We start from the raw sequence: 14,859 nt of genomic DNA, 5'->3' as shown, positions 1-14,859 counted from the left end.
TCTGGATGTAGGAATAGAAGGTATTTTGAGCAAGTTTGCTGATGACACCAAACTTGGAGGAGTTGTGGACTCAAATGAGGGCGTAAAGGCCTTGCAGAGGGATCTGGACAGGTTGGAGAGCTGGGCGATCACCAACCGCATGAAGTTCAATAAGAGCAAGTGCCGGGTCCTGCACCTGGGACGGGGAAACCCTGGCTGCATGTACAGACTGGGTGATGAGACGCTGGAGAGCAGCCTAGAAGAGAGGGATCTGGGGGTCGTGGTAGACAGCAAGTTGAATATGAGCCAACAGTGTGCCCTGGCAGCCAGGAGGGCCAACCGTGTCCTGGGGTGCATCAAGCACGGCATCGCTAGTAGGTCAAGGGAGGTGATTGTCCCGCTCTACTCTGCGCTGGTGCGGCCTCACCTCGAGTACTGTGTGCAGTTCTGGGCACCACAGTATAAAAAGGACATGAAACTGTTGGAAAGTGTCCAGAGGAGGGCTACGAAGATGGTGAAAGGCCTTGAGGGGAAGACGTACGAAGAACGGCTGAGGTCACTGGGCCTGTTCAGCCTGGAGAAGAGGAGGCTGAGGGGAGACCTCATCACAGTCTACAACTTCCTTGTAAGGGGGTATCGAGAGGCAGGAGACCTTTTCTCCATTAACACTAGTGACAGGACCCGCGGGAATGGGGTTAAGCTGAGGCAGGGGAAATTTAGGCTTGACATCAGGAGGGGGTTCTTCACAGAGAGGGTGGTTGCACACTGGAACAGGCTCCCCAGGGAAGTGGTCACTGCACCGAGCCTGTCTGAATTTAAGAAGAGATTGGACTGTGCACTTAGTCACATGGTCTGAACTTTTGGGTAGACCTGTGCGGTGTCAAGAGTTGGACTTGATGATCCTTAAGGGTCCCTTCCAACTCAGGATATTCTATGATTCTATGATTCTATGATTCTACTTGCAAAAGCATGTCCTAGTGCTGGGAAGACGTAGTGAACCTTAAACTCTCTCCCTGCAAACTACAATGAGGCAAGTATTCAGGAGTTAGTAATTTCAACATGCAACCCCAGAGATCAGGACAAAATTGCAATAATTTAATTTCTTACATCTCTTCCCAGAACTTTTGTATTGAGAGGAGCAGTAGAAACATACTCTACAGTCTATTCACTACCCAACAGCAGCAACATGATATATTTTATTTATTTATTTATTTTTAATGCAGAGTATGCATCTAGAACAGTAAGATTTGGTCAGCTTCACAGAACCATAGAATGGTTTGGGTTGGAAAAAGACGGCCTAGTTCCTGGGTTTATTTCCAGCAGGACATGTCAAAGTTAGCCTTTTGCTTTAGCCTTCTGCTTTGGTTGTTCCACAGCTGAAGGACAGGAAGACCTGACATGTTGGTGTCAGCATCTCTCCTCCTGAATGGGGCACAGAGGTAGAGAGTGATGGCCTCAGGCAACAGGAATGCTCTGTGATTCTCTCTCTCTATTTTTATTTATTTATTTATTTATTTATTTTAAATAACGTTTTCAAAGTCCCAAGATCTAAATGACTATTAAGCAACCTCCTGAAATTCTACTTACATGCTGGTATTCCAACCAAAGGTTTTTGTTGTTGTTGTTTTGTTTTGTTTGGTTGTTTGTTTTTGATTGTTTTTCTTGTTTGTTTTTTTTTGGTTTGGTTGGTTTTGGTTTGGTTTGGTTTGGTTTCATTTTATTTCATTTTGTTTTGGTTGTTGTTTTGTTTTAAATGTGCTGTAGTGTTTAAAAAGGTGGCTGAATAAAAATAAAAGCAAACCAAAGTCCTGGTGTTCAGCTAACTCTCTCAATAATATTATATTTAGAAATGTATGTAGTATCTTCCTTTGGTTTTATAGCTATTTGCTACTTGAATATAATTAATGAATTGAAACCAGGACAAGAGTCAATTCATTAATGATAATGTAAAGAATGTATATTTTATTGTAGAGGGAGGAAGGGAAAGTAATCCTTTCCAAAATCTTGAAATCTTATGCTGGATTTACAAAAAATTCCAGCTGTGACAGTCTGAGACTATATAGCCCAAAGCTAGTGCCTGTCATTGTATGATATGTGAGCATAACAAAGACTCCAGCTGGCTGCTATCAGGGCTAATAGAGGCATTTTGGCTCATCTACCTGGTAGAGCATTTGTCAGGATGTCACTTGTCTGTCCTTACCTTGAAGCCTGTTTGGTTCTTTTATTTCCCAATGTCTTCATTTTCTTACACTGAATTATACCAAATGTCTATTCAAATTGACTGCCCTAAAATCTTGTTAAGATCTATGAAGAATTAACTCAGGGACAGTGGAAGGGACAGCATTTTTCTCCCTCCTACACGCATTCTCCCAACGGCTGGGGGCTAATAAGATTCAGAAGTACAAGATATTAGATTTTTATTAGCTGGTGTCAGTGAGATGGAAACTCGATGTTAGTGGGTGTACAGCATGTCTCTGCTGACTCACTAATGTTCTAAACTATTATGTCAGCTTTCAAATTTACTTTGTGAACATTTATGCTAAGAAGAGCACTCCATCTTAAAATGCTTTAAGAAATCTGTTTTTAATGGTATGTGTAGCTACAAAAGGCATTTTTGTATTGTCTTGTTAAATAAATGAATATTTATTTTCCTGAGATATCTGTAAATGTAATCAACTTTGCAGTGCTGACACCAACAGATTAGCATCAGCTATCAGGATCTTTATAATATCATGAAGATCACTGGAGAATACTTACCTCTCTGCTACATGTTTATGTGTTGTTGAGCCATACCACTTCAAAACCAACATTAGAGTGGACTGTGCTGAAAATGGAGATGCTCTGTCACTTTTCAGCATCTCTGTGAGAAGTTGTGAGATGGTCTCAGAATTCTCTTAAAGCATTCCAAGAGTTGCTCTCATTACAGATGATTAAAGCACTGCACACAGGATTGAGTATGTCCTTTTTCCCTACTGCACCTACTTGTGAATGCCAGAAGAGGAACACTTTGTTACAGAAAACCCCAGATCATTCCATTAGGGCATTTACCCATATCTTTTCAGCGCTACCATGTTGAAAACTAGGCTGAAACTAGGAAAATGAACTGAGATTGTATGTTGAGGCTGTTGATTTGAAGTGCAATCAACTTTAAATTTAGCTGCTAATAGGCCTTGCAATGCAGCTATATAATGGGACTCAAATCAAACTGACACTTGCAAAGAAAATAGGGTGATTCCACTCCAAATATGGTGAGGGGAAACCAAAATAAAATACAAAGGGAATCTGATATGAATAGATGTATTCATAGAATACATAGAATGAGTGGGAATGACAGGTAAGAGTATAATGGGATAATACATGAACTGTCTTTTTAATGAGAACACTTCCCAAGACAGCCTATTCTTCTCTTGACTTTCTCAATTACATTCAGAATAACTATCTTCTTGTAAACAGATAATTGCAGGGATCAATATTGCAGCTGTTCACGTGGCATTGTACTGAAGATACTCATTTTTAAAAGTCAGAAATAAGCAGAGAATCACTTAATAAATCAGACATTTTTCCTAAGATAGAAAAGCTGAGAAATCCTTCTTAGATTGCTAAATGCTTGCAAATTACAGAATAGAACTCAGGAAATTATCTGTCATTTAGGAACTCCAGTGAAACAAGAGAGGTCTTGAAGGTACCAGAACAAGAAGAGGATTGCTGTGAGAATAGTTAACAAAGAAACCAGGAGAGTCCAGTATGGAAGCTGTAAAATTTTAAACATTATTTGATTGTATAGCTCTCTCCAGAAACCTACATCATCATGAGCAGAAAGGGGTAATATTTTCAGTGATAATTTTGTGTGGAAACATTAGGTACTGTAACATCAACACATTGCTTCCACAATAGGTCATTTTAGGCGTCTATGGTGTAAAAACCGTCACCAGAACAATTTATGTAAACTCCTTTCATAGTAGAGAGAAGCAAGAACTTCTAGGACACAGTCTTTCTGGTCTGTGACAGAGGTCCACATTAGAGCGAGATGGACTGTGAGATGTGCTGAGTCATCACAGACTATAAAGAAATCCAGGAGAACCATCTCAGAGGTGGGCTCCTAGGTTGCAGACCTCCAAAGTCAGGTAAGGTGATTCTCACAGTCTGAATTTGGAAAGGAGTAAAGAATGATAAGGGTAAATAGCAGCGAGGAAGGTATTTGATTCCAAGATGATGTACTTAAAACACCAGCTCATAGATTTTTCACCTTTCAATTATAGAGCAATCAAAATACTTGAGGGGAGTAGAAGAGCAACTTAATAACTGTTTGATCAAAAAGCAGGCTTTAAAAAGGGGAAAAAGGCAACAGTGTTATGGCAACAGGAAATTATTTGTTTATTGTATAAAAAGATATCATCCCCTATTGTAATGATCATTAGAGGAATTGTCAGAGAACTTCAGCATAATCATAGTTTATAGATCTCCATTGATAAGTTCTGCAATAAATAAATAAATAAATAAAATAAATTATTCTTGTGTCTTACATCATGTCTGAACAATGAATAAGTGGTTACTGTATTGAATCCCTCTAAATTTAATTAAATGTTGATTGTATAAATCTTAATATGCATGTGATAAATGTTAAATGTACTAGGTAACTTTAAGGATATGGAACAACAACTTCATTTAGATGTAATTGTATAGATAAGATTACTTAAGAGGATAAGTCACTATGATGAAAACCAATGGTAGGCTAATCACAGCAAGAGAATTTTTCTCATGCTTCACTGGAGAGGCAGACACATTGTGGTAGTCTTTTGCAAACAACGAAGGAAGTGTTTTAGGTCAAATAAAAATACAACAAAGCAGTATGGTCTAATCTATGGCTTTCATTTCCAAGTGCCCTTAAGAAAGGAAAGGGAAGACAGAAAATAGTTTTAACACTTTTTCTCTTATTTTGGAACGCGTGAATTTTTGGGCCCAGCTTTCTGAACTCAGTGTGTCCTGCAGGAATGTGAATGACTTCTTGAGCAATTTTCATCATTATAGTACATGAACTCTTTGTAAACTAAATTCCTGGTCTGTACTTTGATAATATAAATTTATAGGTAATGGAATCACAGTCCTGTCAAAAATCAGAAATGAGGGATCTACAGGGAAACAGAGTTCAACATCAGGGTCTTCTCACACACAGTTCCCCAAACTACTCCTTGAGATAATGAAGGTTGGGTTTGGATCAGTATTCAACTATAACGGCAACATTCTGACAACAAAAATATTACAAAGAAAGCTGCATATAGAAGGCAGGTGAGATATGAGACAGTCAATAAAGCTACACTGTGAGTTAATTTAAACTGCAGTCACTTTGAATATGTATTACATGAGTTTTCAAGACAGTGTGCTTTGTCAGTTAAATCTTCCACAGTCAAAATGGGAGAGCTATTTTTGGCCAAAAATGTTCAGCTAATTGCATGAGGATTAGTCGAAGCCAAGGGAAATTTTACATTGCCTTTTGTTTATTTCTAAGCCAATGAAACATAACAATGACTTGTGTTGTTTATTTAAGAAGGGTTTCTTGGCCACATGATTGTCTCTGGTATGAGCCAGGGGAATGCTTTCTTCATTCTTCTGACCCTACACCCTCAGTTGCCTCCTTGATTTTCTGCTTAAATCCTAAATCTCCTCTTTGATTAGATTCAGAACCATGAAAATTCTGCAGAATACTTCAGGACCCATGTAAGTGACATGTAACTGTTTTTAAAAGCAATGCACTTGTGTTCAACCTGGAATCTGCATTGACACCTCTTTTAGAATTGGCTCAGCCTGTATATTCCATTGTTTCTTTGCACAACAGTCAGCTATCATCGGATTGCTATTGATTTTCTAGGACTTTAAATTAATCCTGCAAGACAACTTCAATCAAATTAACATCAATAATTTTTAAATTGCAGTTCAGTTAACTGTACAGCAATTTGTGATAGAGGGAAGAAAATTGTACATGTTTTAGGCTATTTTTAAAGGCCTTATTAAAAATCATGTCCAAGATTCTATGCAACCCCTCACCTGAAAAGCAGATAAAGACTTAGAAAAATGCTGGGAGTGATGAAAAGATAAATGATTGTCTGTTGTGTAACTTCAGTGAGTTCAACAAGAAAAGCCAGTCAGTGTATATGGACTAAGTACAAAACATAACTGGAGTTGCATATGGTTCTAGTATAAACGGAGAGAATTCTCTACCTGCTAGTTCAGTGAGTGCTGAACTGATAGGGTAGGTTCTGCTGACTCACTTTTGTTAGTGCTGACTTTATTTGGTTGGAGGGGAGATTTTCAAAGACAACCAAAGCCTAAAATAGTTAGAGGTTTGGCAAACACCATGGAACAAGCAATGCCGTGGCAGAAACTTGAGTTGCTGGTTTCCGGTGGTAGTGTTTCAAATATATCAGTTACATAGATACACATCTATGATGGAGCTCCATCTGTTTGCACTTTTGGTTTCTGCTTATTTAAAATTATTAAAGGAATATAACATTTGGTATTTAAGGTAGTGCTACCTACAAGGAAGATACTTTAACAGACTAAACTCCCCTAATGCGTGCTTGAATGTTCCTTTTCTGTCTGTTTTAACAGTTGAGATTCTGTCTTGGTGTAGGAACCATGTGAAAACGTTATGCCTCTTAAATCACTCATAGACCTCCAAGGCAGAAATAACTTCAACATGAATGTGGAAAGAGGTCTATGCAGCTGCATGGCTGCATTTGCTTTATGTGGTATAACCTGCAGAGGATGCACTGAATTTGCTAGTGTTAAGGATCACTCCAGGTTCCTTCCATGCTGGCATGCATCTGTTTTGCAACCTTTTCCTCAGGTCAACTCACACCTGGCAGAATAAAACAGACTCACTAAAATGCACGTAAGCCTGTGTGCTTTGGTGATCTTTCCAAATATAAGCTGTGTTATCACTCATCACAACCAAAACAGCTCTTCATTAAGAGCAGTATAGGACTTATCAAAAGTATTTACAAAGTCTCATATTGCCAAGCGACGTTAACATCTTCCGTCAATGCACTAGTTTTCCAGCTGCTGTAAATGGGAGTCGCTTCTCAGCATTTTAGTAGATATGTATTGATTTACACTGATTGTGGATCTGGCTCAACACATCTACCTGTTACAGTGCTAACGATATTTCATGAATAAAAATGTTGGCTGGCAATGGATGATGAAATCTGCAGGATTTATATCGGGCTCTTCTCTTCCAGAATGAATTGCAGAAGCTGAACATCTTGTGATTCACATCCTGATCCTCAGAGCTCTCTACCATGACAAGGCTCCCAATGTATAACATTTTGAGAAGCAGATAGTTTGCACAGGGAAGAGTCTACCTTTTCTATGTAATTTTCTTTTAAAATATTAAACTCACTTTTCATCTCTGCAGCACAAAGAGAAAAAATCAAGACTGTTAAGCAGCCTTTGTTGCAACAGTCTCTGTAGTGTCTAAGCTCCCTGTAAATTTGCCTGGATTTGAAAGAATGTCTGGGAACGAAGACCTTCATGTTGGCTTTGGTAATGCTCTTGTACAAGCAGCTTGTTTTGGACACATGTCAGAAAGTGAAACCCTATAGCAGCAACTTTAACACCAAATGTGGCTGCTCTTTTAGGAGCTGTTGGGAAGAATTGTGGGCTCTGACAGTTTAATCCTGCAGTTTTCTGAGTATGTCTCCATGTGGCTGAGTGCCATCCTTTCACATAGCATTCAGTGAGAACAGAGGGCAATGGTACTTCCAAGAGATGTAAATACCTTGGAGGATTGGGCGCTAATCTTTAGTCAAGACAAATCACCAATGGAATTTAATGTGAGTTTGGCCTGAGTAAAGCCATGGTGTGGGGCAGGGACATATTATTCTAGCTGTGATTTAATAAATACAAGGCCCTAAGACAGATTTATTTATTTTTTTTTAATTTTATTTATTTTTTTCCAGTTTATTCTTGTTGCTTTGTTCTCAGGCATCACAGATCAGATTTTAAAATCAAGGCCTGTTTTCAGCTCTCCTAAATCTCCCACTTTTTGGTACTGTGCTAAGAGTTATGCCTGAGAAAAACCGTGCCACTCACTTTACTGAGATCACTAGACATCTAATACTAATGTTGTTAGTGAGAACATCTTGGTGTAGAAAGATGCATGAGTGACAAGAATATATCACAATTATTTTGTGAGAATGAAAGAAGGAGATGGGGACACTCTTGAAAATATTGAAGGTGACAAAATGTTCATCTACTGACTTGCAGAAAAGACTGGAATGTAGTGAAGCCTCTAGCAGCATACTCTGGTAGTTATATTGGGTTTTAGGGTTGAAGAGCAGATGACATATGAATTGTATTTACTTTGAAATACACATAGAATAAAAGCTGAGAATGTTATTTTCTACTTGTTGTTTTCTCTCTGCTTTGTGGGCTGGCACTGCATTGCAGACTGAAACATCTGGTGTTTGTTTTGTAGCATGTATGGGGGAAAAAAAAAAGAAGAAAAAAAAAAAAAAAAGCAAAGACAGAGTATTAGTATAATCCAGGGGTATCATTCAGAGGATTGGGTAATGTTTCCCAATCCTTTCTTTCCAGTCACTGCATAAGTATCTATTATTACCAGCCTAAGACAGATCTCAACAGCCATGAGCAGCAGCATCCAGCCTCCAAAAGCCCTTGCAGAGGTATGTAAATCACAGACGTCTACTTCACATAATCCTCCCTAATTCATTCTGAATAGCAGATTCCTCAAAAAGCATCAGGAATGAGGTTTTAGTAGATGCCTAAGAACCAGTATGCATCTGCAAAGATGACAGCAAATCTATAAGCAATGGATAATGCAGACCAGTTCAAAATGTGGCCTGGACTTCAGTTCAACCTATGGCCTGGAGCCATAGGTTGGTCATTTTTCAGGGCAACTGGACAGTTTTTGGAAAGCCTATCAGCTGGGGCTGCCAAATATGCAGGAAAACAGTTCTGATGCAGGCTGAGGTCAGTCACACCAGAGCAGGACAGCCTTATGTGACATGTTTCAGACTGTACAGTTGACCCATGCCTCTTCTGAGCAATTCTGTGTTCCTCTCACAGTATGTGACTTGTATCACACACTGCACATGCAACACATGCTTGTTCAGGACCACTTTTCTCTCCAGGAAGGTACAGACCTCCAATGGGCTTTGTGTTCAGGACCTCTATATACTTAAGAAAGCCTGGCATCCTGCCTCACATGGATATATAAGAGGGTCAGTTTCCTAATTTAATTTGCCCTCCCAAATCTCAGTGGATTTCTTTATTTACTCCTCCAATGCTTCTCAAAACTCAAAATAGAAAAGGTGAATGTAGGCTAAGAGATTAAAATGTCTTAATACACATGAAAGTTACCATGGGTTGGGAATCTCAGCAATCATAATTATTACAGAAATATAAGCAAAAGATTGACTTAGTGCAGTGCAAAATGGTACCCAGGAGCAGTTTGGGGGTACATTGCACCATTACTATAATTTTCTTTCCACAGTCTTCTAATCCAGCCATCTCACTGGTGTCTTTAAGTACTCAGTGGGCTAGCGGGATAACTAAAGGTAGCTTAGGAGATATGAATTATTGCTGCAAAACAATTGGTTGGCTCAGGAGATTACAACCTCTCAGGAATCACTTATCCAGAAGAAATTGGCTGCTGATTAATAACAGTATATGATTCTTGATATTTATAATTTTATATTTATAAAACATGCAAAACTATTACCCATGTTATCAACCATTTATTTCACCTGAAAGAACAGAATGATTTTCAAATTACAAATGCATGAGCAATAAGATTTTATTAAAGAACATATCTTCCATCAATATTCAGTTAAAAAAAAAAAAAAGTTTCATAGATTTTAGATTAAACAAGCAAACAAGCAAACAAAAACTAAACCAAAGAAACAAACATCACAACAACAAAATCAGAAAGGGAATGTTTACCTAGACATGTAAATTTGGAGCAAGACTGTGACTGCAGCAAAGGTCCATGAAAGTACAAATTTGCAATAAAAAGATTGAAACTGCTTTGCTTACAGTTTCTATAAAAGACTAGTTTGAGGCTGGATGTTAAACAAGGGTCATCAAGGTTAAGATTTAAGATAACTTTAGACATATAAAAGTTCACTATCTAGGACTTAAATCAGTTGAACACACATAGTTATCTACTACCTTCTAAAATGAGCTGGCAGATACAGCACAGGACCTAAAATAAAACCACTCTAATGTAAGTGGCAGATGGAGAACAGGTAGGATACCTCGGACATCTCAAATCACACTAGACGCCCATGTATGAGCATCTGAATTGAACCGTTACAAAGTTATAATTACTAAAATGTGGACTGAAGAACTCTAACAGGGGAGAGGACTGGAGCAATTTATTTTGTCAGTCACTATTTTTTTACCTACATTCTTGCTGTCAGTTTACCAATGCACTGCAACTACCACAGATATACAAACTGCAGATGAGATTCAGCACCTGAGCTGCCTAAATAAAGGTGATAATGCATGAAATAATGCATATCTAAGTTTATTTCAGAGTCAGTGGAGACAAGCTATTCAGTTGCCTAAGCACAGACATCAGTTTTAATTTTTGGTCCTGTAGGATATTCAGCCTAGCCTGCAGGTCTCCCAGGATTGTCAGGATATCTGCATGAGGTTAGTGGGTTTGATGTATTGCTGACAAGTGACCTGCACCTTTCTGAAGTGAAGTGTCTTTTAAAAAATTGGCAGGCTACCCTGAGGTGTTTAAAGTGACTTATGATGCTTTGTTTAGTCACCTGTTTCTCAGATATCTCACCTGGCTTCCAGCTGCTCCTTCAGAAAGATAGAAAGTCTTCAGAATGTCTTTCCTATCATATCTGCCAGCCTCATAAGTATGTCTTGAACACTAATGTTGCACCAGATGGCTATGTTTGAGCAACTGAAACAAACTGCAGATATTGCTGACTCTAAAGGGAACTTAAACAACTAAGTCATGTGTAAACACCTACACTGAAATGCCTAAATGGAGCTGTCTGCAATCTGCTGCTGACTCCTACTCAGCAGGTTCGGTGAGTTGCCCACACATTTGAGAAGTCTAAAGGTACCTGAAACTCTGCACAGGATTAGTAGGTAGGACAAAGGACCCATGGAAGAACCATGTCTTTCTGCAGAGGCAGCTGTAAGACAGAAGGACACCCAGGCACTAACTGCTGTATTTGGTTCAGTTCAACCCTGAATGTACTCTTTACGAATAGATAACAGTTACCAATATTGCAAACAACATTATCTGCTATTTTGTTCATTTTAAATGATCTGACAACAGCATTGCAACAGTTAATGTGTCTGCATCATTTCCAAAAGCTAAAAAAGATGGAGTAAACAGAAGTCCTGGGCTCCCCCATAGAAGTCTGCTGGAGTGCTAGAAAAGAGAGAGCCCTCAGGCACAGATTTGTTTACGTCTGAAGTACACCAGATGTTGTGGATATATCTTTTCATTATAGCTGTACACTTGTCCCAAATTAGTTAAATCAAGACCTTTCTTATATTGGGTGAAAAGTATGTTTGTTAGGAAAGAAGTTAAAACACTGCCATTCAACTTTTCTAATAGGTAAAAAAATCAGTCAACAAAGTAAAAAATCGGTCAACACTTAAGGAGCAGGTCATTCAAATTTTTGTCAATAAGTAACTGAAGATGTTTTGTGTCAGAGAATCTCATTATTGCATACAGGAATGTAACTCCATGCTACCACACTTCAGTTCATGAGAAATACTGGTGACAAGTCTACATATCTGTGTAAGTGAGAAATCTGGGTTTACTCTTTAATTAATTAATTAATTAATTAATTTTGTACTGGATTTGACTTTAATGATAACAAATGTAAAATAGCCAGATTCTAAGCAATAAGCATATTGGCTTGGCAGGAATATTCATCATTCAGAAACTGGCTGTCTCAAAAGTGGCTATGGGTACAGTACTGTTTGGAAGTTATGATAATCCTGGACAGATAAATCTCACACACACAGTTTTGTGCACATACAAAAATGGCCTTACACATACCTATGTTGAGTGTTGCTGAACTTCGTATACGGGGCACTAAATCAACCTATGTATGCATAGTAGGCTCAGCATGTCAGGATTAGTGGACATGGCAGATCTGTGGCATAGCACTTGCACAGTATACATGACATCTCCTGCAGAGTTCCTATTGCATATGTACTATTTATGAGATAACTCTGTATGATTTATGGGATACCTGCTTAGTCACTATTTTTTTTCCAGCAGTCCAGATTGCTTGCTATCCTGGAAAAGCAGCTGGCAGCTGCAAAATTATAGTGAAAGAAGATTCCTACACATTTTTCTTCTCCTTTATTGTATAGGGATGTTTCATGAATGGGATATGAATGATTCTTGGGACATGAACTCAACAGCCTTATTTATGAACAAAGAACACTTTATATGTTTACCTACTACATGCATCTTAGCATCTGCAATATAAAAAAAAAGAATGAAAGCTAGATGTGCTCCCCATGGTGCTTCATGAGCTTTTCCTCAAAAATAGGCTTGCTAGATATGGATGTATTTACAGCAAATCACAGACAGATACAGATATTGTCTTTGAAAAATATGCATTCTTTTGTATCCAAATTGTAATGTTATAGAATATAAGAATGATATAATTTAACTTCATATGTAAACTGATATGAATTGGTGGGAATAGAAAATCTGTTTTAACTGAAACTAGTCAAGAGTAAAATACTTCAGCCTCCTTACATTAGAATTCAACAGGAACTCTAGCTAGTCAGCTGTAATAACCATGTCTTTTATTTTGCTTTTACAAAAATGTTGGCGTTGCATTCATTTGTAATAGTTTACACTCTTCCAGATGCATGTAAAGATCTGTATTTTCCTATTCTTTTTAAACCTTACGTAATGATATTTGAGTGTCCTGCATGTTTTTGACTTTGGTACTGCACTGAAATCTATCTCTCTCAGCAGCGTTTTGCATCCGTAGTAGTTACACCTGAGTGTCTGCAGTGTTCCAGATCTATCAGTTTGGTAGGAGCCTGAGGTGGAACAAAAAGGCCCTGTATACACTGACTAGGCAACAGCAGCAAATCACAAACAGGGTGTTTTTCTCTCTCTTTGACTGTTTCTAGTTCTTCTCTGTAATGTAACAGCTGCATTCAGCATGGTAAATTCGAATACAACTTGATGTATACAGGAAAGCCAGTTCTGATAAAAGTGTGGAGCTCTTGCAGCTTGAAATTAAATCCAAGATTCCAGACTGTATAACTAAAGGAAATTTACTTGAATCTATATGTCAGGCCTCCTGTGAACCAAGTCTCCTAAAATAATGGTGATGTTCCATCTGAATATTACCTAGTCCACATTAGCCATCTAGATTCCCTATAGTATCCAAACATGAAGGGATGTGGTATGGAAAGCCAAAGCCTGTCTGAGTTGAATTTGCTGAAAAACATGAAGAGCAACATGAAAGGTTTCTGGAGGTACTTCAGCAGCAAAAGGGAAAACATGGGACTGCTGCTGAATGTCTCAGGGTGACAATCTACTGACAAAAGACATGGAAAAGACTGAGGTATCCAATGCCTTGTTTGCCTCAGTCTCTATTGTCGACACTGACTTTCATTAGTTCCAGGTCCTTGAGACCAGAGCCACAGTCTGGAGCAAGGAAGACTTACCCTCAGTGGAGGAGGATCAGGTTAGGGAACACTAAAATGAACTAGACATACACAAGGGACTTCATAGGAGGCAACCATAAGTGCTAAGGGAGCTGGCTGATGTCATTGTCAGTCTCTATTATTTTGGAAAGGTCGCGGCAATCAGGATGGCTTCCTAAGGACTGAAGGAAAGCCAATTAAATCCAAAAAATGAGAGTTTGGGGAACTGAGCCTCATCTTGACTCCTGGGAAAGTGATGGAGTAAGAAATCCTAGAAACCATTTTGAAATACATGAAAGACGGGAAAGATATCGGGAGTAGTCAGCATGAGTTTATGAAGAGGAAATCATGCTTGACCAATCTGGTTGCATTCTTTGATGAGATGACTGGCATGGTGGATGAGGGGAGAACAAGGGATGCCATTCATCCTGAGTTTGTAACACTTTCAAGACCATCTCCCCTGATGTCTTTATAGACAAACTGAAGAAGTACAGGTTAGATAAATGGGCAGTTATGTTGACTGAAAACATAGTGCTGAGCAGTGCTGAGCTCAAAGGGTAACGATCAGAGGAAAAAATTCCAGCTAGAAGCCAGTGACTAGTGGAACACCCCAGGGTCAGTAATGGGTCCAGTCCTGATTAATATCTTCATTAATGACATAGGTTATAGGGCAGAGTAGACCTTCAACAAGTTTGCAGACAACACAAGACTTGGAAGAGTGGCTGATACACCAAATAGTTGCATTGTCATTCATAGGGACTTTTACAGAAATGGGCTGAAAATTTTCCATTTGTTGAATGGAGTTCAAGAAAAGGAAAAGCAAAATTCTACATCTTGGGAGTAGTGGATATTATGGACTTCTACATGACAGGGACCAACTGCTGGAAAACAGTTTTGCAGTAAAAAATACAGTGTTCAATAAGCTGAATGCAAGCCAGCAATGTGCCCAGGGACATTGTTGTTATTTGGCCCCGGCAGACAGCTGAGCACCACACAGCCATTCACTCTTCCCAGGCAAGATGGGGTAGAGAATCAGAAAGGTAAAAGTGTGAGAACTCATTGGTTGAGATAAAGAAAGTTTACTGGATAAAGCAAAAGCCATATACACAAGCAAAACAGAACAAGGAATTAATTCGCTGCTTCCCATCGGCAGTCAGGTGTTGAACCACTTCCAGGAAAGCAGGGCTCGACACACATAAC

This window comes from Aythya marila, assembly GCF_965140915.1.
Source record: "Aythya marila genome assembly, chromosome: 1".
NCBI lineage: Eukaryota > Metazoa > Chordata > Aves > Anseriformes > Anatidae > Aythya > Aythya marila.
The sequence above is the reverse complement of the archived record's forward strand: the minus strand, read 5'-3'. Positions refer to the sequence as shown.